Source organism: Oryctolagus cuniculus, chromosome 4 (assembly GCF_051225735.1).
Source record: "Oryctolagus cuniculus isolate XC-2025 breed Fujian yellow rabbit chromosome 4, ASM5122573v1, whole genome shotgun sequence".
In the NCBI taxonomy this organism is placed as follows: domain Eukaryota; kingdom Metazoa; phylum Chordata; class Mammalia; order Lagomorpha; family Leporidae; genus Oryctolagus; species Oryctolagus cuniculus.
Genome location: NC_142870.1, coordinates 91,391,745 through 91,415,650, shown reverse-complemented (window position 1 = coordinate 91,415,650; position 23,906 = coordinate 91,391,745). Strand labels below are relative to the sequence as shown.

The following is a 23,906-nucleotide window of genomic DNA, read 5'->3' as shown; positions in this document are numbered from 1 at the left end:
AAGAAAGCAAGTCTTCTAAATCCCTTTATTTCCAAGTGTGTGCAGGGGAGACGAGGGTAGTGAGGGCATGGGGCCAGACTGGTGACTTCTCCGCTGAACTGTAGCCCTGCTGCCTGTCCTTGGGGGCCTTCCTGAGGCAGTGAGGATTTGCAGGCATGGCACAGAGTAAGTGGGTGATGAATACGAATGCATCCCTCTTCTAGCTCCAGTAAAGAAATGGAGCTTTGGGGCTCCTGGTGTGAAAGGTGGCAGCTTCAGAGTCAGCCAATGCATTTTGGGAATATAACTTGGGACAAGTTAACTTTTCTAAACTCTGATTTACCTGCTTGTAAAATAGGGAAAATAAAGCCATCTTTCTTTCTCTGTCTCTGGTTGTTCGGAGGATTAAACAAGTAACTTGTGCAAAACCACTAGCCCAGTGCCTGGCCGACCCTCAAGATCAGTAAAAATTCACTTCCTTTTCTGCCCCTTCCCACCTCACTTCTAATGTTAGGATGTGTACAAGACTGTTTACTCCTCTTACTAAGGCCTGCACAAAAAGACATTTGGTCAAAGATGTTCAAGACCCTTGGAGGCTCCACCATAGACAAGTGTGGCCAAGTGTTTGCACACAGGAAGCACTGATGAATTATAGGGGCTGGGCTAACCGGGAAGAGCTTATTTTCCACAAGAATCTGGAACAAAGGAGTTCAGTGTTAAGGGGAACAATTGCAACAAAGCTTTTCTTTTTGTTTTCCCTGAGTCAATAAAAACAATAATACTGCCTTGAGATGGAGGACCTGAGCTGAGCTGTAAACTCCATCACAGAGATCTTAGGTGTGAGATGCTCTAGCCTCTTAACTAGCTCAGGAGTCATATCAGCACCCTTCTGGCACTTTAGGGACAGGAGCTGCCAATGTTACATAGCACTCAAGTTAAAAATAAAAACATTTTTAAAAATTTAAGCTACAATCCACCTCCTGTTACTTGCAACTCTTGGAAGTACTTCTATACCTGGAGGGCTCTAAGGACAAATTTTCTCTTTTGCTATGGGTTACTGAAGGAAGAAGGATATTGTTTTAATTTAATAACGGGACATAACGGTATTTAGAAGAACATCAAAATGTCGGCCATTTCGCTCTCCAAAATTAACCATGGATCTCTAGTTTTATGGTGACCATGACAACAACTGGGCAATTATATATACACATTACTTTAGTTTCTGTCTGAGAGAGAACTGCTTGAGTTTTAGAGGTGTCATTTCACACATTTGCATGAACCTTTCTTCAAATGAACTCTTAACTGGGTCTTCAATATTTAAAAATAAGCAACAAGGAAAGTGGGGGTTCTAGCCCCTTGATCATTTCTAATTGTGTGATGCCAAGTTTGAAAATACCTTGGGACTGGCGCTGTGGCACAGCAGGTTAAAGCCCTGGCCTGAAGCACTGGCATCCGATATGGGCACCAGTTCTAGTCCCGGATTCTCCTCTTCTGATCCAGTTCTCTGCTGTGGTCTGGGAAAGCAGTAGAAGATGGCCCAAGTCTTTGGGCTCTTGCACCCACATAGGAGACCTAGAAGAAGCTCCTGGCTCCTGACTTCAGATCGGCTCAGCTCCGGCTGTTGTAGCCAATTGGGGAGTGAACTGGTGAATGGAAGACCTCTCTCTCTCTCTGTCTCCACCTCTCTCTGTAACTCTCTTTCAAATAAATAAAAATAAATCTTAAAAAAAAAAGAAAGAAAATACCTCAATTCACGGCCTTGGTCAACTCTAACAATTTTTTATTCCAAACTATAAAAGAGAGACAAAGATGTAGTTGAAAGTATTCATTAAAGTATAAAATGGACAATAAATGTGTAGATTATTATGAATAATTTCTAAAATGTATTTATTTATTTTCATTTTACACAAAAGGTACAGAAACCCAGAGAAGAAGCCAGAGGACAGACACAGACAGAGCTTCCATCTGCTGTTCACTCCCCAGATTCAACAGCCAGGGCTGAGCCAGGCTGAAACCAGGAGCCCGAACCCAGATTTCCCACGTGGGTGGCGTGGACTCAAGTATTCGAGCCCTCACCTGCTTTCTCCCAAGGTGCACGTTAGCAGGAAGCTGGGACTGGAAATGAAGAGATCAAGACTTGAACCATTTACTTAATGTATGCTAAACTGATCTTCTGTATATAAAGAGAATTGAAAATGAATCTTGATGTGAATGGAAGGGAAGAGGGAGTGGGAAAGGGGAGGGTTTCAGGTGGGAGGGACGTTATGGGGGGGAAGCCATTGTAATCCATAAGCTGTACTTTGGAAATTTATATTCATTAAATAAAAGTTAAAAAAAAAACCAAACAACAACAAAAAAAAGACTTGAACCAGGCACTCCCATGTGGATGCTGGCATCCCACGTGGTGTCTTAAGCACTGTGCCAAGTGCCCAATCCCATAATGAATTATTTTTTAAAAAAAAACCCAGATTTATTCATTACAAACAGCTCATCCCTCCAGAAAATCAATACTTCTGTGGTGGAAACTGTGTCCCTTGGGACCACCCATTACATGCGTTCTCTCTGTGATGAACTTGTGCCCAAACTCTTGTAATGGTTACTTTCATTTCAGACCAGGAAGCTTCTCAACAGCCCAAATACCTTCACTGAACTAGTAGCAGATTTTTCTTTCAATGACATGCACTATGTGTATTAGTCTTAGCTACGTAACAAACCAGTCCAAAAATTCAGTGGCCTAAAATGGTCATTGATCAGCTCACAATCTCCTTGGTCAACAAGCTGGGGCTGAGTTCACCTGGGTGAAGACTGCGATGAACTGGCCCTGGTGCACTCATGCAGCTACAGACAATTGGTGGCTTGGCTTGGAGCCCATTGGTGCTGTTACCTAGGCCATGTGAACCCAGCATGCGGTGGGCTAGGTCAGGCTTTTTCACAAGTGAGGTTAAGAGCAGAAACTGCAATACTTCTGGGGGCCTAGGCTCACAATTTGCAAAACCTCGCTTCTGCCATATTCTTCTATTGGCCAAGGCAAGTCATAAGTGTGGCCCAGATTCACAGAGTCCCTTAGTAGACTCCATCCCTTTGAGGGAGGAATAACACAGCTATGTTGCCAAGGTGAATGCAGGGGTGAGTAAGGGACTGATTATCATGGTCATCTTTGCAAACATAGCTACTGTCCTCACTAATGCAAATTTTTGCTTGAAGATAGTACATTTGGTTTTCCAACTCCCTAAACTTTAAATAAGTATAGCTTATGAAGATGCAGTTCAGGAAGCAAAATAAAAAGAAGACAGAAAGAAAGTGAAAATAAATTAATTTCTCATCCGTCTTTACTAGCCTAGACTCCTGCCTGCAGCTCCCTCCCATCTAGCCTGTGTAATCACATGATATCTGTTATTTGAAGCTTCTTCTAGGATTCCAGTCTGACACATGTCACCAGGAAATGACCCATGAAATTTCTTCTCCTCAGGGACTTTCAACCTGTGCCATGCCATTGTTGGACCAATGAAGTCTTCAGAAATTCATTGGCCTTGTTGCTTGTTGACAATTACACGGTCCCTGAATAAAGTTTGCACTGAGGGAAGAAAGAGGCCAGCTTTTACAAAAATCTAAAAATAAGATAATGCATGTGCTATTGTAGACAAGAGAGGGCTTTGACATATTAACCCAAATCAGTTAATTACTCTAAAGACTCTGTGTAATTTGTAATGTAAGAATTTCTATAGAGTTGTGCTTCCTATCAATGGCATTATCAATATATTTAATTAAGTGTCTCCTGGGTACAGGTTTCCATAGGGAGCTATGACAGCTGACATATGGTAGCACTACCAGGTGCTTCTAGGATTTATATGAAACTCACAATAAGTCTATGAGGAACATGCTATCATATTCCCATTTATACATTAAGTTTGCAGTGGTTAAATGGCTTTCCGAAGCTCTCACTTGTAAGTGGCAGAGCTGGGATATGAATTGAAGCAATCAAGTAGGCTTGTGCCTGGTCTCTTAACCACCATATTCTACTGTCTTTGAGGGACATGTGAGTAAAGTATGTGGTTCTTGCTCTTTGCACAGACATTTTGGCTCCTCATATGAACCATGAGGTTTTTCATAATTAAAATTGTCCTTTGTTATCCAAAGAGAATTGGTTCTAGGATCCTCCAACAGATATCAAAAGCCATGTAAGCTTAAGCTCCTTATATAAAATGGTATAATATTTGAATAGAACCTACACATATTCTTTACTTTATATCACCTCTAGATTACTTATATCACCCAACACAATATAAATGCTATGTATAGTTGTTTTACTATAATTTAAGGAAGTAATGACAAAAAAAGTCTGTACATGTTCAGTAGCAGACACTCTTTTTTTTTTTTTTTACTTTTCTTCCATCATCTTGGTTGAATCCATGAATGTGGAAGCCATGAGCAGAGAGCTAACTGTACAGATATCCCTTGTATTCTGATTTTGATTAGTCTAGGGTATTAATGGAGTCTATAAAACACGAAAGGGTAGAAAAATGTAATAAAAACTTCTCAATGTAATAAAAATGAAGACATAATGAAAGAGTTATAGGAAATGTGCTATGGGCATTCAGAGGGAAAAGATATTTCTGGCTATAGAGGTGGACATCTAGAAGGGCTCCACGGAGAAAGAAACATGATTTGTGCTTGCACAGCTGAGAGAATATATGAATATGTGTTCAGCGTGCTCACTTATGGGTAAATGAACAAAGTAGAACATCTCTTCCTGTATCTTTGCAGCAGCGCTGATTACTGGATCCTGCATCGTGCTGACCAGTCTAACACAGCAGTTCTGCCTTGATACTTCCTAAGCACAACCCCCTGGGAATGTCCATAATCACTGATAGGAATTCTCATATTTGTGATGTTAGTCACGTGTTATGGTTGATTACATGTTATGGACCATTCACAGTTTGCAAACTCTAACTATGTACCTAAATAGATTATCCAACTTCCACTGAATGCATTAAAATCGGATCATTTAATTGGAGCCTGAGATACACATGGTGAGGAAACTGAGTGCTCGTTGTGATGATGGGCTCCTTTATGAGCATGGCTTGCTGAGTCATGAGGGCCCAGGGCTAGGAGAGAGGTTAACCAGGGACGCTGTGGCTGCAGAAGGCATGCCTCCGCTTGAGAAGTCAAACAGATCCGAGAGGAAGCCTTTGGCTGCAAGTTGTTCTAGAAAGAAAAATTCACACTTTCAGACACTAGATGATGTGAGAACTAGGAAGGAATCAGCCTGAGAACATTGCACATAGCCAAGTGGTATTAATATTTATGATACTTTGACATTAGAATATTTGAAACACAACAACTGAAGTCCCTGAAAGCCAAACTTGGCTTTGTCGTCATTTTCGGATTACAGAAGGATCCATTTGGAAGGAGCCTTCGAGAGTTCTTAATCCAAACTTATTTCTTCTAATTTTAGAGCAAACAGTTCCTCTGGAGCTGAGGAAGCCCAAGGTAGGATGGTAAGTTGATCTAAATAAAGAGACAGAACATGTCCTTGTGGTGTTTTTCTTTTTTTTAAAGAAACACTTTTTAAAAAATTAATTTGTCTGTTCGAAAGACACAGAGACAGAGAGAGAGGGAGGGACACAGAGAGACAGAGAGAGAATTTCCATCCGCTGGTTCACTCTCCAAATGCACACAACAGCAGGGGCTAAGCCACACTGAATCCAGCCAGGAGCCAAGAGTTAGGACCTCTACCCAGGTCTCCCACACCATTGGCAGGAACTCAAATCCTTGGGCCATCACCTGCTGCCTTCCAGGTGCATTGGCACACGGCTGGGTCAGAAGTGCGAGGTAGCCAGGATATGAACCACGCACTCTGACTAATATGGGATGCAGGTGTCCCAAGTAGCAGCTTAACCCTCAGCATCTGAATGCCAACCTCTGCAAGAATTTTCTCAAGATTACTGTTTTTCAAGTCTACAAAGCTATGAATATTTAAACCTCCTGCTTGTGATATTAGCCAAATGCAAAGAAATGCTACACAACCAGCAAAAGAAAAGAGAACTCGTATGATGCTCCTATTTACTGTCTTTTGGACCTGCCTCAGATCCCAAGACAAATTACTCGTCACTCATTTAACAATCACCTAGTGACACTGACTATGATCAAGACATTTTCTTTTTTTTTTTTTTTTAAACTTTTATTTAATGCATATAAATTTCCAAAGTACGACTTATGGATTACAATGGCTTCCAACCATACCGTCCCTCCCACCCACAACCCTCCCCTTTCCCACTCCCTCTCCCCTTCCATTCACATCAAGATTCATTTTCGATTATCTTAATATACAGAAGATCAGCTTAGTATACATTAAGTAGGGATTTCAACAGTTTGCTCCCACACAGAAACATAAAGTGAAAAATAATAGATGATTTTTTAAATGATGATGAAATCAGAGCAGACCTATTGTCATGTTTAATCCCAGTGAGAGTCAAGTTGGGAATTGATAATTTTTTTTTTTATTTTTTTTTTTTTACAGAGGATCAGTTTAGTATGCATTAAGTAAGGATTTCAACAGTTTGCACCCCCATAGAAACACAAAGTGAAATATATTGTTTGAGTACTCGTTATAGCATTAAATCTCAATGTACAGCACATTAAGGATAGAGATCCTACATGAGGAGTAAGTGCACAGTGACTCCTGTTGTTGACTTTACCAATTGACACTCCTGTCTATGGCATCAGTAATCTCCCTATGCTCCAGTCATGAGTTTCCAAGGCTATGGAAGCCCTCTGAGTTCTCTGACTCTTATCTTGTTTAGACAAGGTCATAGTCAAAGTGGAGGTTCTCTCCTCCCTTCAGAGAAAGGTACCTCCTTCTTTGAAGACCTGTTCTTTCCACTGGGATCTCACTCGCAGAGATCTTTTGCCAGAGTGTCTTGGCTTTCCATGCCTGAAATACTCTCATGAGCTTTTCAGCCAGCTCTGAATGCCTTTAGGGCTGATTCTGAGGCCAGAGTGCTATTTAGGACATCTGCCATTCTATGAGTCTGCTGAGTATCTCACTTCCCATGTTGGATCACTCTCCCCTTTATTTACTCCATCAGTTAGCGTTAGCAGGTACTAGACTTGTCTATGTGCTCCCTTTGACTCCCAGTCTCTTCACCATGACCAACTGTGAACTGAAACTGATCACCTGGAACAGTGAGATGGCATTGGTACATGCCACCTCGATGGGATTGAATTGGAATCCCCTGGCGATCAAGACATTTTCAAAACACCAAAGGCCTTGAAGAGCTCATATTACAGCAAAGGCATTAGAGTGTTACTACTATTACTGTTACTGGTACTAATCACGACTAGTATTACTCTGTATTGAAGACCTGAAGAAAGACATGGGGAGCTGAAGGAGGCTTAGAGTAGTGATGGTTCCAGCTGCTTGAGAGGTCTTCTTGGGGAAGGTGTCACCTGCACTGGCTTTAAGGGACTGTAAGATTCGTACCCACTGCCGTTTGGCATGGAGATGGGATTATCTAGTAAGCAAAGACACGGCGGGAGAGCATGGGATAGATGCACCCTAGCAGAGTATGGGAAAGACAGTGCTGCAAAAGGAAGACTTAGGGAAAATAGAACATACTTGATTTCTTGCTTGGGTATTCTTGTGAAGACAAAACAATTTAAAAATAGAAGTTTATCTTTATAATCTGTAATATTCAGCTCATTCAAGAAAACTTGAAAAGCACAAACATTTCAAAAGAAAGAATACTTTTTTCCTTGAAGAAAATTTCTTAATTTGCTCTATTTCTTTGAAGTATTTTCATAGACATAGTATCTCAATTTTTAGTATTGATTTTATTATTCTAATCACTCTTTTTTTTTTTTTTGAAAGGCAGAGTGGACAGTGAGAGAGAGAGAGACAGAGAGAAAGGTCTTCCTTTGCCGTTGGTTCACCCTCCAATGGCCACTGCGGCCGGAGCGCTGCAGCCGGCACACCGCAGCCGGCACACCGCGCTGATCCGATGGCAGGAGCCAGGTACTTCTCCTGGTCTCCCATGGGGTGCAGGGCCCAAGCACTTGGGACATCCTCCATTGCACTCCCTGGCCACAGCAGAGAGCTGGCCTGGAAGAGGGGCAACCGGTCTAATCACTCTTAATTGAGTTTCTCAAACCTATGTTAAACCTTACATGAGAACTAGGTCCTTTGACAGAAATTCATGTCCACCTGCAAGATGAGACTCATAACAGATAAAAAGGAGCAACGAAAGAGACAAAGGGGAAACATTTTCCCGGATGCTGCTGTGACAGGGCACCCACTTTTTCTTTTCTTACAGGGGCATCGTCCTGCCCACATGATCATAGATGACCTCGATGGGAGAACATGTTCCTTAAGGACCTCCTGACAAGGTGGGGGTCACTTCCCCATTCCTGAGTTCTTCGTTGTAGTCTCAGTCTTTTTTTTCTTTCCAAGATGTATGTATTTAATTTGAAAGGCAGAGTTACAGAGAGAGAGGGAGAACAAGAGTGATCTTCCATCTACTGCTTCACTCCCCAAATGGCCTGCATAGCCACAGCCAAAACCAGGAGCCAGGAGCTTCATCCGGGTCTCCCATGCACTTGGGCCCTCTGCCACTGCTTTCCCAGGCACATTAGCAGGGAGCTGGGACTAGAACTGGTGTCCATATAGGATGCTGGCATTGCAGTAGGCACTACTACATCACAACGCAGGCCGCTACACAGAGAATATCTTAAACCAGTGTTTCTCAGAATGTAACACGCACTGGCTGCTGAATGCAGAATTCTGTCTGTCTGATGGGGCCAACTGATGCTTCAGGTCCACAGACCACTCTTTGAGAAGCAAAGTCTTAAGGTACTTTCTTTCTCTTATCTACACTTAACTTGTTGCTTTCACATAAAGAAAACAAAATCACTTCTTCACAGCCTTTCTCTCCCAAATCTATATGGATTTTGCTTTGTTTACTTTTGGTTGAAAGATCTGAGCCCAATAATATTTTTCATTTTGCTTTTCAATTTCATTTTTCATTTATTTGAAATGCAGAGAAACAGAAAGAGAGATCTTCTACCCACTGATTCACTTTCCAAATGCCCTCAACAGCAGGGACTGGGCTAGGCTGAAGACAGGAAATTGAACCCAATCTGTGTCCCACAGGGATGGCAGAGAACTAGAACTCCAGCCATCACCTGCTGCTTCCCAGGATGGACATTAGCAGGAAGCTGGGATGGAGAGCAGAGCCAGGACTTGAACCCCACCACTCCCGCCCAGGATCCAGGCATCCCCAGTGACATCTTAACTGCTGCGCTAAATGCCCGCCCCTTTTACTCCTTTCTCTGTAAACTGGTTTTGCCACTTGGATGTCCAAAGGGTCTGTTGCCCCTGTTTGCTTTACTCCTGTGCTTCAAATGCTTCACAGGTGTGTCTGGCGTGCATGGCTTGTCTCTGGCATCCTTTTGAACGCAGTGGACCTTTAGGCTTGCACACTCAGGTCAACTCTGGGCTCAGGAGAGTGTCTCTCACAAGCCCTCCACCATAGTTTTCTCCTAATTATCCTGCTTTATTTCTCAGGGCCTGCAAAAATCCTGAGCTTGGATCCCTGACCCCCTATCGTATGTAGGTCATTTTGTGTTTGATGCTCTACAGTCTATGAGAGACTCCTGGGTTTATCTGCTACCTTATAGATTAGATCATCCCTGCTTTTGGGTCTTGCCCCCAGAGTGGATATTAATTCTGCTGTTGTACTTCAAATTTCCTAAAATACTTTTTCCTTTCTATCCACTTTCCATTTTAGTTATCCTGTTATCTTACAGCTCTGGACTTTCACTTTATTATTTATGCTCTTGTTTTAAACAAGGCAATGTTGGGGCTGCAGGTAAAGTTACTGCCTCGGACACCAGCATTGCATATGAGCACCTGTTCAAGTCCGGGTTGGCGCACTTCTGATACAGCTCCCTGCTAATGCACCTGGGAAAGCAGTGGAAGATGGCCCAAGTGTTTGGGCCCCTGCATCCACTTGGGAGACCTGGATGAAGCTGGCCTGGCCCAGCCCCAGTCATTGCGGTCATTTGGGAAGTGAACGGGCCGATGGATGATCTCTCTCTCTTTCTTTTCTCTCTGTAACTCTGCCTTCAAATGAATAAAATAAATCTTTAAACAAATAAAGGCAATGTGTTTAAGCTTTTAGAGAATGCCAAAAACTTCTTATCAATTTCTTCAGATTCCTCCAGAGAATCCCTTCTAGATTTTTCTCCCTTTAGATCCGGGATAATGTTCTGTTTTCTCCTTTTCTGTTGTGTATTGGACATTTGTCATTCTTTTTAAAATTGTTAGTTATTTATTATCATTTTATTTGAAAGTCAGAGAAACAGAAAGAGAGCTCTGGCATTCACTGATTCACTCCCTAAATGCCAGCAATAGCCAGGGCTGGGCCAGGCTGAAGTCAGGAGCCAGTAAGTCCATCTGGTCTCCACATGAGTGGCAGGGGCCTAAGTATATGAGCCATCTTTTGTTGCCTCCCAAAGTACCCATTAACAGGAAGCTGGGTTCAGAAGCAGAGCAAGGACTTGAATCAGGCACTGTGATACGGGATGCACACATTCCACTGGTTTCTGTGTCTGAATCTTCCCCCGACTTCTTCCTCCACTCGACCTCTTTTGTTTGAAAAATCTCCCATTAAGCAAAGCTTGCCTTCCACTTAGAGACTGAGAATGCTAGAAATACAATTTTTCAGTCTTCCTTGTAATTAGGACACAAACAGTTAGGATGCATAGAGTAGGTGCTGCCAGTCAGATGTAGCTGCTCAAGGCATTAAGACAAGTGGTTCAGGAAAGCAGAAAAGAACTAGCTGTCGCCAAGGACAAGAGGCAGCGTGATGACAGCTTTAAAAGCGGTACCCAGTGATGGGATGTTGCTGGTCCGGGTACTATCCATAGTCAGTGTTTGCACTGACAGCATCACCACTGGACCAGTGAAAAGCTTCATTTCTGGTATATGGTCTCTGAAGTCTCCATGTAGAATCTGGAAGGTACTTATCATCTTTTTAATGAATTTATTTCCCATATACGCTGTTGGAGTCCAATCTATATCTTACAACTGAGGACTCTGCCTGTCACAGTATCTTTGAAACAGACCCCGTTGTGGTGTTGTTTTGCTTATCTTTCGTCAAATGAGCGATTATCTGTTATTCTTGTATGGTGGACCCTTGTTTCCATGCAGTCCACTTGGGGCCTGGTCAAATCCACCCCCAGAAGAGAGCTAGACATCATTTTCTACTTCTGATTTAATCCTTCATGTCTTCAGGCTTTCAGGCTGTGCCGGTCCGTCTGCTGGAGCTGGGATTTTCTAACCAGAAATCGAGGTGTAACTGGGGGAGGAACAGCTACCCATTACTCTGTCAGGGGCAGACCTTGCCCAGAGGCCCGGAGTTTCTTCACCCGTTCAATCTGAGAACTAGACTAAATGGGTTTCTAAAAGCTACATATGGGGCCGGCGCCGCGGCTCACTAGGCTAATCCTCCGCCTTGCGGCGCCGGCACAACGGGTTCTAGTCCTGGTCGGGGCACCGGATTCTGTCCCGGTTGCCCCTCTTCCAGGCCAGCTCTCTGCTGTGGCCAGGGAGTGCAGTGGAGGATGGCCCAAGTGCTTGGCCCTGCACCCCATGGGAGACCAGGATAAGTACCTGGCTCCTGCCATCGGATCAGCGCGGTGTGCCGGCCGCAACGCCCCGGCAGTGGCGGCCATTGGAGGGTGAACCAACGGCAAAGGAAGACCTTTCTCTCTCTGTCTCTCTCTCTCTCACTGTCCACTCTGCCTGTCAAAAAAAAAAAAAAAAAGCTACATATGGAGGAGGGCATTGTGGCACAGCAGTTTAAGCTTCTGCTTTGAATGCCTGTATCCCATATTCTGTTTATGCATGCTGATTCATGCCTTGGCTACTTCACTTACTATCCAGCATCCTGCTGAATGCACCTGGGAAGGCAGTGGATAATGGCCAAGTACTAGGCTCCCTAATACATACATGGGAGACCCAGATGGAGTTCCAGGTTCCTGGCTTTGGCCTGGCCCAGCCACAGCTGTTACAGGCACTTGGAGAGTGAACTAATGAATGGAAGCTCTTGCTCTCTCTCTCTCTCTCTCCCTTTTTCTCTCTGGCACTCTTGTCTTTCAAATAAATACATAACAGATAAATAGATAAACCTTCAAAAAAGTTACGTATGTGCATATATATGTAGGTTGACCCACAGGTGATAAGACTGGCCAGGAGCAGGAAACAAGCTAGTGCAATGCCAATCCCACTGCGTAGAACACCCTGTGCACTGGATCTGGGTGGCTTATCCCTTGATCAAGAGTCCTTTGGGTAAAATCAATGTCCAGGATAGATCACCTGCTTCTCCTCTGCGCCCTCCTGCTATTTTCTGTTCCTTTCTTGAACAGTCTTCACCTCCCTATATTCATTCAATTTTGCCATTTCTCTTTTCACCTCCCTCATAAGGTCATCTATTCTTACCTCCACTTTCTATGTTCAGATCATAGTTAACTATTTTTAGCTTTCTGATCTTACCATGATCACACAATTCTGTCTTTACATGCATTGTTCCCTTTGCCTAGAGTATTCCTTATGGCCCTAAATTTCTTCACGTAACTAACACCTACTTTCTTTTTAGGTCTTATTTTACCTAGTATTTCTTTTAGCCAATCTTCTTTGCTCTTACATCCCCAAAGACCTGGGTACAACTCCTATAGACTCTCATAACAATTTTTTAAAGATTTATTTATTTATTTGAAAAGCAGAGTTAGAGAGAGGCAGAGGCAGCGAGAGAGAGGTCTTCCATCTGCCGGTTCACTCCCCAAATGGTTGCAATGGCCAAAGCCAGGCAGATCCGAAGCCAGGCTGATCCGAAGCCAGGAGCCTGGAGCTTCCTCTGGGTCTTCCACGTGGGTGCAGGGGCTCAAGGATTTGGGCCATCTTCTGCTGCTTTCTCAGGCACATTAGCAGAGAGTTGGATTGGAAGTGAGCAGCCAGGTCTCAAACTGGTGCCCATACAGGATGCCAGCACTGCGGGCAGCAGCTTTAGCTGGTACACCACAGCACTAGCCCTGCTCATAATAATTTGGCTCAATTTGATATCATTCACAGATATCATTTTTTTTTTGATGGGTAGAGTTAGACAGAGAGAGAGACAGAGAGAAAGGTCTTCCTTCTGTTGGTTCACCCCCCAAATGGCCGCTACAGCTGGTGCACTGTGCCGATCTGAAGCCAGGAGCCAGGCACTTCCTCCTGGTCTCCCATGTGGGTGCAGGGCCCAAGCACCTGGGCCCTCCTCCACTGCCCGCCTGGGCCACAGCAGAGAGCTGGACTGGAAGAGGAGCAACTGGGACAGAACCGGGACCCGACCAGGACTAGAACCCGGTGTGCCGGCGCCGCAGGTGGAGGATTAGCCTAGTGAGCTGCAGCACCGGCCTACAGATATCATTTCTATAGTAACTGAGTAGGTAATTGTAAGTTCAATCAACCTATAGCAACCCCCTTGGCTATGTCTCATTTCTTGTTGTATCTCTAGTATTTAGTCAAGTACCTGCTTTACACCAGGTACTTGGAAATGCTTGTGAGATAATAAAAGAATAATTAAAAATAATTCATCCACATTTTGAACACCTACTCAACTTCAAAATACACCTTCTGTATTAATAGGTACTGAAGAAAGGTTTACTTGAACAAATCTTGTGCTATAGTAAAACAAAAAATTCAACTACCTAAATTGGGCCACTTTTGAGAGTGAAAGGTAATGCTATTAATAATTATCCCATGACAATAGGCATAAGTTGGGACCACTGAAGCAACTTGGATGTATGGTTACCCTATTTGACTAAGAACACATCATGCTGGACCATTGCTAATTCTGATTCAGACTCTGATTTAAGACTGGGTTAGGAAGCATTCTGGGCACTATACCCATTCTCTAAAAGGTCAAGTGAGTATGAAAGATTATCATCATATAGTCAAATACCCAACAGTGAGTGATTATCATCTCGTAGCTAAATATTAAGCAGTGAGTTACTGATAAATAAACTGCCCGTGATTCTTAATTTTCTTTATTCTTTACCCCAATGAATGTTACTTGCATTTTGATTATGTGGGGGCACACACCATAGGAGACATTGTAATTTATATAATTTTTTGAACTGTAACAATTAGTCATCATAAAATGGAAGGAAACAAATTCAAATCTGTAGCTTCTTACATCTGCCATGGTGATCAAGCATAATCCTTTAAACGTAATCAGAGGTAGGAATAAAATGTCAAAGCCATGTACTTTAAAGAATTTAATTGGAGTTTCAGTCATCATCCCACTTTTTTCCTTAAAGAAAAGCACTCAGGGAATTTAGACATCAGTTTAGTAATCCTCACTTGAAAGCTGTGTGCTATAAAGCTATCCACATTCTACTTGGGGAAATCAAGGCTTAATATATATTGAATTTGGGTCAGTTTTTGGCTTACTTGATTTATTCTTGTCAATTTAAGGGTCAAATTAAGGGTCAGACAGACCAGTTGAGAACATTGGGGTTAACTTAGAAGCACTGAGTAGGGAAAAGAGTGTCAGAAATCATGAACTCTGATACCAATACTTCTGTACACTTCCATAGTGTGTACACTTTTCAGTGTACTTTTATACTTATTTTTTGGCAAGTTTATTTATATTTATTTGAAAGGCAGAATGAGAGAGGTAGAGGGGGAGAGGGAGCCATATCTTCCATCTGCTGATTCAGTCCCCAAATGTCAACAACAGACAAGACTATACAGCAGGGGCCCAGGTACTAGAGGCATCACGTGTTGCATCTCAGGGTGTGCATCAGCAGGAAGCTGGATCAGAAGCAGAGGCAGGACTTGAACTCAGGACATCCCAAAGCAGCAGCACAACCTGCTACAGCACAGTGCCCACATCAGCATTATTTTATTTGATACACGCCTTAGAGATACAGAGGGACGTGGTGGTGGTGGGGTCTCCATCTGGTAGATGAGTAAGTGAATGAATGAGAGAGGTTCAGGGGGATGAAATGACTTGTCCAGGGTCATATCTTTATTAACAAAGTTGGGACTAGAAACCAGTCACTTATCTCTGAGCCTGAACATCCTCTCTGAGCTGTTCTATGATTGAGTGCTATGTCTTGACCTTAGCTCCATGGGAAACCTACAGAAACACGGACAATCCTACTTGGCATTTATGAATGCCGTCACAACCATTCAAACTGCTTATATTTCTGCTCAGGAAATCCTGAGAGGTTACTATTTTCTCCCTGCCTGACTGCTATGTATTATAGGCAGAGAGAAAGTTCCTAACAAACCTGCTGAAAGGAAGCAGCTCCGGCAGCCCGAGCCATCTCAGCACTTCAAGTTACAAGCTGTAGCCACGTGGGTGATCTGGAATAAAAAGATATCCAGATGAACAAGCCTACAGTGTTTCACAAGTCAGGTCAAGAAATACCACCTGCCTGACGCAGACTTTGTAATGTTCAGATGAGGGTGCAAATGCCAGCCCCTTTGGTTTAACATATCATTTTAGGTCCTCGGTTTACTTAAGGTCACAAGCCAGCAGACTGACCAAAACATATTTATTACTGATTCTGAAAACTGTGTAAACTTTGTGCCTAAATCCACGTTGGCTCGATTCTTCCAAAGTCACTGAAGAAAGTAGGTATAACATCATTTTTTTTCTCCTAAAGAAAAGACCTAGTCCTCAACAAAAGGAGAAAATAGTCACTTTGTAAGTCTGATGATGTAGTCTTTTTTTTTTTTTTACATCAAAAACATCGTTTCTTGTTATATATTGCGGTGTCAAGAACAGAGAAGAGGCAAATCTTTCGTAAACTGTTTTATTATCATTAATGCTGCATTTACTAAAGCCCACCACCACTATTTATTGAATCAGGTTTTCTCCTCTTTTCCAAAGGCAGATGCTCATCTGGTTGGCCTGGAGTCCCTGTCGTCCAAAGGGCAAGTTTGCATCCCACATTGGTACTTCACCTTGGGGGGAGAACTGTGCAACAGGATGCACCAAATGTTAGAACTGTCATGTGTGCTTAGTTTATCCTGGAAAAAGAGGACTCTAGGAATTTAGACATTTTAAATTTGATATAACACTGCCAAATAATCATAGTTTAATCCCATGTCTGTTCTTATAGTGGAACCATATCCTCAATTAATTAATAAATGTGAGTATGCTCAACGTTAGTGCTCAAAGGGCACCTGGTGACACAAGACGAATATTAGACCTCTCTTCTTGCTCCTTCTGGTACCTGTGCAGAGTCATAGTCTGAGATAACACAATCAATCTTGCAGAAAGAGGGCATCAGTCGAGTTGCTTTTCTAGCCAAGATGAAGGATCCACTCACTCAGTAACTCACTCCCTGGACAACATTTGGTTATAAGTGTCAGATATCGCCTTGGCTATCGGGAGGAGAAATGAACATGGCATGAATCCTGGTGTAAAGGATATGACGTTTGGGAGATCGAACGAATGAAAAATTATAATGCAATAGAATACTCAAATATATACCTTTCTTAGGAGATAGAAAAATTATTTTTCTATCAATGGAGGCGTTTGGAAGGAAGGAAGATTCCTTGAGAGATGCCTATAACAAGACAGGTGGGCTCTGCACTTGTGAAGATGGACCTGGGAGATTCTTTCAGGTTCGGAGGAGGAAACTGAATGAAGAAAGCCCAGAGACAGGAAATCAAAGAAGGGGTGGCACACTGTCGGGGGCTATGGAAGGTGCCAGAGGTGCAGCCTATAATTGCAAAAATCCTACTAGGACTTGGTCATGGAATGAGGAGAGGCAGCCAGAAGGTTTGGGTTAATTTGGTTGATTATTATGGAATTTTCACAAGTTTTTTTTTTTTTTTTTTTTGGCATGCTATACTTTGGAAAAATGAATTTAGTCTCTTGGTAGAATGTAACATCAAACTGAAAAGCCGGGAGAGTACTAGAGAACAGTAAACCCAAGGATCTCACTCTATCGATAAAGAGACTGAGCCCAGAGAGGAGATAACTTGTCAAGAGTTGCACAGCAATTTTAGGACAAGAGAAGGACTGTAACCCTTTGTTTCTGTGCCCTCCCCGTGCTAGCCTTGTTGTTGCTCCCAAATGATTGGGCTCCTCTGAGTCTTCATCTCCCTTTCCCATTTATCTAGTTGCATACAGACCTCATCTCTTGATGAAGGTGTCTGATTTTATTTAAACTCGGGCCCGACACCTTCCCTCTTCTTCTGCCTTTGACAAAGAGTAAGAAAAACAGAACAAAAATCATGGGGCCGGTGCTGTGGCGTAGCAGGTAAAGCTGCCGCCTGCAGTGTTGGCATCCAGCTCTCTGCTATGGCCTGGGAAAGCAATAGAAGATGGCCCAAGTCCTTGGGCCCCTGCAGCCACGTGGGAGATCCAGAGGAAGTTCCTGGCTTCGGATCGGTGCAGCTCCAGCCATTGTGGCCAATTGGGGAGTGAACCAGCGGATGGAAGACCTCTCTTTCTCTCTCTCTGTGCTTCTTCTCTCTGTGTAACTGACTTTCAAGTAAAATAAAATAAATCTTTTTTTTTTTTTTAAAAGAAGACAAAACAAAATCAAAAACCCAAACAGCAGGATGCTTACAATGACCAAGGCAGGCAGTATGATAACAACTCAGACACACATTAGACTCTTGGTCCAGAAAGAGACAAAGGTGAGGTAACCAGCTGCACCACCCAGGGCCTACGGACTGAAGTTACACAGAGTGGAGGGAGTGCTCTGTGGAGGCCATGAGAAGGCTGGAGATGGCAGCAGGGGGTGGGAGGGATATTCAAGAGGAGTCTGAAGAGTGTGAGTGTGTTAGGGTTGCCAGGTGAATGGAGAAGCCTGCTCCTGAAAGAGGAACTTGTGCAAAGGCGGATAAACACGGAGAGGTAGGGTGTGCTCGAAAACTCTAGAACTTCAACTGGCAAGAGGGAAGGGGCGTGAGAAGGATAGAAAGATAGAAGCAAGTAGGCCACAAACCACGAAGGGCTGTGTGAACCACACTAAGGAGTCTGGCCTGATGGGATTGAAGCTGGGGAGAAGCAACTTCAGATGGGTACGCACTCTCTATGTCCCATAGACCTCTTGTCCTTATTATTCCTCTAGTAGTCTCTTCACAGCTTTTTCTCTTGGTCCATAGCTTTTCCTCTTGGTCAGCTGAAGGAGATCATGAGCTCCTCACACTGGAGTGTTCAAACTGAGACCAGATGGTCACTCAGCAGTAGGCAGGCGAGCTGCCAGGATGCCAGGGCTCAGGATGGAATCTCAGCTTACCAAAGTACTAACCCTGTGTTAAGAGCAAGCTGCTTAACCTTTCCAAGGCTTGCTTCCTTATGGACAAAACAGGGACACAGGAATGCCGACTTTAGAAGGGTTTTGTGAGGGTTAAGTGAATTGCATATGAACAATTCGAAGATTATTGCCTGGTATATTATAAGCACTCCAAAACAAGGACAGGCATGAGCGATGCAAAAGCCTTTGGGGACTGGAATGGATTCAGGAATGGTGAGACCACAGCCAAGTTGGCCTGAAAGTCTTTTGTGCCATCACTGGACCAATGAGAACGCAGCCCTTGGCCCTTGGCCCACCAGTGTGCCATCCACAGACTACATGCCACCCACCCTCCTTGAAATTCTGCGCTTCATTTAGTCTCTGAACTGGTAAACTTTTTCTCTATCATCAAGTCCGCAAAAATGACACACGCTGCCTTTCAAGTTCAAGCCCACCAGAGCAAGTGTTAATAGGATGTTGAGAAAGAGAGGGCAAAAGAGACCAGAACAGCAAATGAGAATGTGGCTTTGGGTTTGGGGCTGGCACTGGTGCAACACTGTATGTAGTTCATCAAGCATCCAATTTATGACTGCGTAGCTTGTACTCCTGGTGAGTGCCTCACAAGTCAAAATTATCTTTTGTGATTCCCTTTATGTAATGCTCACACTAACACCATGCCTACATGAGCCAGTCATACAGATTTCAGGAGTTGAAATATTTCAGTGATCTTCCCCAGCACACTCATACAACAGTTTCAACATAATTAGTAGAATCTTTGGATCCGACACAGCACTCTTATAATGTGTATGATGGAGGAAATGAATGACTCTAATTATACCTTATTAAATTTTATTAATCCTCATTAGAACCCTATTATTCTTTATAAGTGTGTTGCTGGGGAGAGGAGAGGAAGAAATGCTGGTCAAATCCGTTATATCTAACAAGGATTGGGTGAGTCCGCTCTTATTTCATGAGATAACTGGGATCTTTTCATACTAAACCATAGCACTGAGGACACAGGTTTGCCGAAACATCTGCTACAGTGAATGGATTGGGTTGTAACAGGATCTGATCCTACTGCCCTGGAACAGAATCTCTTGAAGAACTCATAGAAGTGTTTGCCATTTCAAATCATGTTTGCTGCAAAGAAAGCAACAGTATTTCATTACGCTGTGGAATGGGTGCATCCTCACCCTTGCCCTTACACTACATTCATATGTTTTATGTGTAGATGAGCAAATTGACAGGGACAAGGAGATTAATTAGAGCCCAGAAGCGCCTGAACTCAAAGACTGCACAAAGCGGGCTCCCTAAGGCTGAGAACACGTGTGTTTACATTCATTGCCTTAATTCTGTCAAAAGAATTCCACCAAAATCTAACCTAGGAAGAATCACGCTTGGAATCTCCATGACTAGGTAACCTATGCTGTATTCTCTCTATTCCTGCCTGGAAGCAGGCAGTGCTGGGGGTCAGGGCCAGGTGCATGGTGGAGAGAGTGTAGGATTGGCCAAGGGACCAAGGTTTGTGTTGGGCGAGTCACTGACTTTAGTGTTTGCCCCAAATGCAGAGGGAATCACACCTTGATCTCACTCACCTGAAGATGCGGTTGTTGTGTGGGTGAGAATGGGTACATTAAGATGTGCTGAGGTGAGGAATTCTTATTTTAGGTATTGTCAGGAGAGAACGAGAAGGGAAGGAAGTCTCGGGTCTCGGAGCACCTTCCAGGAAATGGCTGCCACACATTATAACCGCTTGACATAGTTAATGGAGGTTCTCATCGTGGCTCACATTCACAAATGTCAGACGAAAAAAACCCGACGCCAGCCTTCCAAGAACAGGCTTGTCTTTATTCAAACCAGTTCCCCCAGTTCTTGGGCTGTTTCTGAAGCCATAAGCACAGAGCAGGTTTTCTGGGCTTCCTGGAGGGGCTTTAAACATTCAACTCCAGGGGCTCCTTTACTTACGTGCTCTGCAGTACTGACTGTCAATGGTACTCAGGGCTCGCTGGCAACCAGGACCTTCCAGGAACTGGCTGCTGGGCCAAGGGCAGTCTGAAATCACTTCTCTGGGTGGTCTACACTGCCTGGTGACACCCAAGCCAGATCCCTCTAGAGTCGGCCCTGCCGGTCTGGAGGCAGGAACCAGCTGCGGGACAGAGCAGCGGGTCTGCTCCCGCATTCCAGGCGTGAACGACCCTGAACAAGTCGTCTCTTTTCTGAGAGCGTCAGTTGCGACTTGCATGGGTTGCAACTTGGTCTTTGGCAGCTCTGACAGCCTGTAAGTTTGGAGCCGAGCTGGGAAGCCAGGGAGGGGCGGGGGGAGCAGGAAACTGGAAGGCGATTCCACGGCCGGATCTTTTCCGCTCGGGCTCAGCGCTCTCCTCTGGCGCCCGAACAGCAGCCCCTGGCTCCCCCGTTTCTCCAGCAGCCCCTTGACTGGGCCGCTTCCTCCTACGTCTCCTTCCTCTTCCTCCGAGCCTCCACACCTCCCTCTTTCCCTTCCTCCTTTGCAAGCTCCCTGCATTCCCGCGTCTCCTCCTCTTCCTCCCAGGAAATGCACTGCCCTCGGTGCGCCCACCTTTTGGCAAAGGCACTGCCCGCTGCGGCGCCCCCTCCCCCGCCGGGCGGACGCTGCGCGGCGGCCCCGCGGGCACCCGCCTTCCCATACCTTACATGGACAAATGCGTGCAGGCAAAGTCAGGAATTCAGGCCCCTGACGTCAGCCTCCAGCGCTCAGGGCACCGCACGGGAGACCGAGGGGAGGGGGTGGGGACGGTGGGGAGGAAGGAGGGGGAAAGGCACCAACCAGCAGCCGCTCCAGCCCTGTCGAAGTTTCACTTTTTGTCTGTGGGTTCGCTCCCGGGCCCCGCGCGAGCTTTCCCGGGATAAGTAGCTTTAGCGAGCGGCACAGAGCCGGGCGCCGCAAGGTAAGGGCTGGCTGCACCGCCCGGGGGTGCGGGACGCGGAGCGCGGGCGGCGCGCTCGCTGGGGCCGGTGCGGGGCGCGGGGCCGGGCCTGTCCGGGGCCGGGGACAATGGGAGGGGGAGTGCCCGGGCACCTCCTCCTCCGCCTCTGCCTCCGCCTCCAGCCGCCGCCACCGCCGCCGCTGCCCGGGCTGCCTCCTCCCCGAGGTATTGTTGCAAATCCTCCTTCCTTCCCCCTAGCCTCCGCCTGCGGGCGCCTCGGGAACCCCCAGCCCTCCCCGGGCGCGAGCGCCTCTGGGGCGGCATGAGTGCGGGGCGCAGAGCGCGGGGCGCGCGCGCTGCCGGGGCTGCCGGGCCGTGGTGCGGAAGTGCCGGCCGCGGCCCAATCACGGGGTGCGCGCCATGGGGGGAGGGGGGTCCAGAGTTTTTGGGGAAAGCGTCGACCCTAGGCTGGGCGGGGTTGGAGTCTTTCCCCGCGCGCCCCCTGCCTGGGCTTTTCTGGGCGCCCAGGGGGCGGGGCCACGCCCAGCCGCTCGCTCGGAGCTTTCGCGGAATCCCGGTTGTCACAGTCGAAAGGGCCTAGGGATCCAGACATCCAAGTCCCCCATTTTACAGTCGGGAGGACTGAGGCCCAGGGGGCAGGAGGGCCTTCCCCGAAGTCATTTACTGCGGGCCGAGCCATAACGACTATGGCCGGCCCCCAGCTCCTGGTCCCTTCTCCAAGCATTTTTGGAGTAGCCCCTCGGTGGCAGGGCAGTGCTGGGGGTGCTGGGCCTAGACCTGGCCTTCAGGGATTGCTGAGCTTATCCCAGAAGCCCAATCTGACCGCAGGTGGGAGGTGCAGCTGCCTGGGGAAAGGCGTGGATAGGTTTTAGGCGAGCTGGGGGAAGGAATTTGATTTTCTCTCTCAAACTTGGGAGAGATGCAGGGTAGCCCCTTTGGACGGGGCTGTATTGGATCAGGGCTTTTGAAGGATGGGGAGTTATCTGACGCCCCCGGTGGCACCGAGAAAGGCCCTCGGGGATAAGGGACAGCAGACCAGAGGGGACCACAGTCTGTGGGCAGTGGAGATGGAACTGGAAATGTTAGTTTGAGGCCTGGCCGGAAGGGGGAGTGGGCTATTCCCTGGAAGTGTGCAGGAGTTCTGGGGTAGGGCGGGGTCTTTGCCTCCCTGGGGTCCTAGGGCCACTGCAAAGGCTCTCTGGCTTCTCTTCCCTGCAAGGCATCAGCGGCTGTTTCTCCTGCCTCACAGAACAGTTACCAAAACTCGTGGCCATCACTGAGCCACTTTCCTCATACCAGACATGGTTAACAGAAAGTTTCCAACTCACTTTCTCTCTCAAGCCTTTTCTCCTCTTTCTAAGTTTCTTGCTTCCTCAATAAAACTCGTTTTCACTAAGGTGTTAGTGACTTTCTGCCCCCCACCCCGCCCTCCCCGCCATGTGCTTTTAAGAAAGTTTTAAAGAACTGAAGGGAGAGTGTGTGGCTAGGGGTGCCTTTGGAAAGCAGATCTCCGCCCCTCCCATCCTTAACTCCCTCTGTTTTCCAGATCCAGAGCAGTGCAGCCCTAGAAACTAGTGCGTAACAGTGGGGCAGGGGCCAGAGCACCCAGCAGGGTTTTTACCCCAACACCGAGGCCTTGACAGGCCAGAACAGGGCTGGAGTGCGGAACCTCCAGGCCACAGGACATAAAAGCCTCACGACATCATTTGGTCTGGCCCTGCCAAAGCCACTGCCGGCGGGACTCGAAGTTCAATAAATCTGCAGCAGGCTGATTTTTAGGTTGATCATTTTGTATGGCCTGAGAATGATGTTATAAATACCCAGAAAAAAGGTTCTCCATCCTGGTCTTGAGTGTAGACTGCAGATGGGATTTGCCGTATGAGTGGAAGGGTGGCAAGCCTGTGGCCTTTGCGTCAGGCAATCCTCCAGGGTCAGGTTTCCTGTAAACAGCTGGAGCCTAGAGTTGGCTTCGGGGCCAGGCAGTGGGCGGAGGAGCTGACTGGCTCCGCTGGGACCAGCCTTTCTTAGAGTGACACAGTCTGATGGAAAGGCAGGCCTTCGCAGGCAGTGGTGGGTGGCAGAGGAGACCTGATTACAAAGGGCCTTAAAAATCCCAGGTGACAAAGTTTGGTCCTGACTTGAAGTCCTCATTGGAGCGTGCTGAGCAGGCTGGGACCTGAGGGGAGGCACTGGCCTTGGGAAGCCTCCTGCTGCCCAGTTCCAGCGGGAGAGGCAATGATTTGGCCCTGCGAGTATTGTCAGTGAGTGTTTGCTCATTTCCATGACTTATGTTACGGAGTGCCTGTTATGTGCCATTGGCGAATATGAAAATTTTATAGCACGCTGCTGTTTTTATTGAGACAAATAAATTGCAGTAAATCAATTTTAAAGCATTCTTTTTTCACATTTTCCTTTCACTGAAATCCACTTTCTTGTCATAATGGATGTGTGGTGGTAGAGCAGTTCTCTTTCACCCTAAGTTAACACAGTGGTTTAGATCTGATGAAAATGTATTAATCACGTTCTTTATGAACGTCCATTGTTTTGTGCTGTATAAAACACTTTCCCATCAGCTATTCCACTGGAATCTCAAAGATCTCAGGGCTGGGAAGCCCGGGATTTGCTGGGACTGAAACAGAGCAGTGGGGTAGAAGATGGCGGGTAACATGGCAAAGCCAGAAAGCCAGAAGAAGG

At 45.8% G+C, this 23,906-nt stretch overlaps 1 protein-coding gene and 1 long non-coding RNA gene across 27 annotated transcripts in view; one reads left to right on the top strand and one right to left on the bottom strand.

The window, feature by feature from the left end:
• LOC108177991 (uncharacterized) overlaps positions 1-21,089 on the bottom strand; it is a 139,742-nt gene extending 118,653 nt beyond the window's left edge. For 2 of the 7 annotated variants that reach the window (XR_016232516.1, XR_016232515.1), the window contains exons 1-2: positions 20,954-21,089; positions 15,316-15,391 (exon numbers count right to left, since the gene is read on the bottom strand). This is a non-coding gene — a long non-coding RNA (uncharacterized LOC108177991). Of the gene's footprint in view, positions 1-1,752; positions 2,095-2,457; positions 5,185-11,822; positions 12,947-14,648; positions 14,895-15,315; positions 15,392-20,953 lie in introns of those variants that run through there. The other 5 variants (XR_016232521.1, XR_016232517.1, XR_016232520.1 and 2 more) reach the window with 5 other exon arrangements.
• LPP (LIM domain containing preferred translocation partner in lipoma) overlaps positions 19,002-23,906 on the top strand; it is a 736,836-nt gene continuing 731,931 nt past the window's right edge. For 8 of the 20 annotated variants that reach the window (XM_089330885.1, XM_051859193.3, XM_089330889.1 and 5 more), the window contains exon 1: positions 21,044-21,212. The gene's annotated coding sequence lies outside the window, so the exon portion shown is untranslated. Of the gene's footprint in view, positions 21,213-21,243; positions 21,417-23,906 lie in introns of those variants that run through there. The other 12 variants (XM_070072380.2, XM_089330886.1, XM_017346984.4 and 9 more) reach the window with 8 other exon arrangements.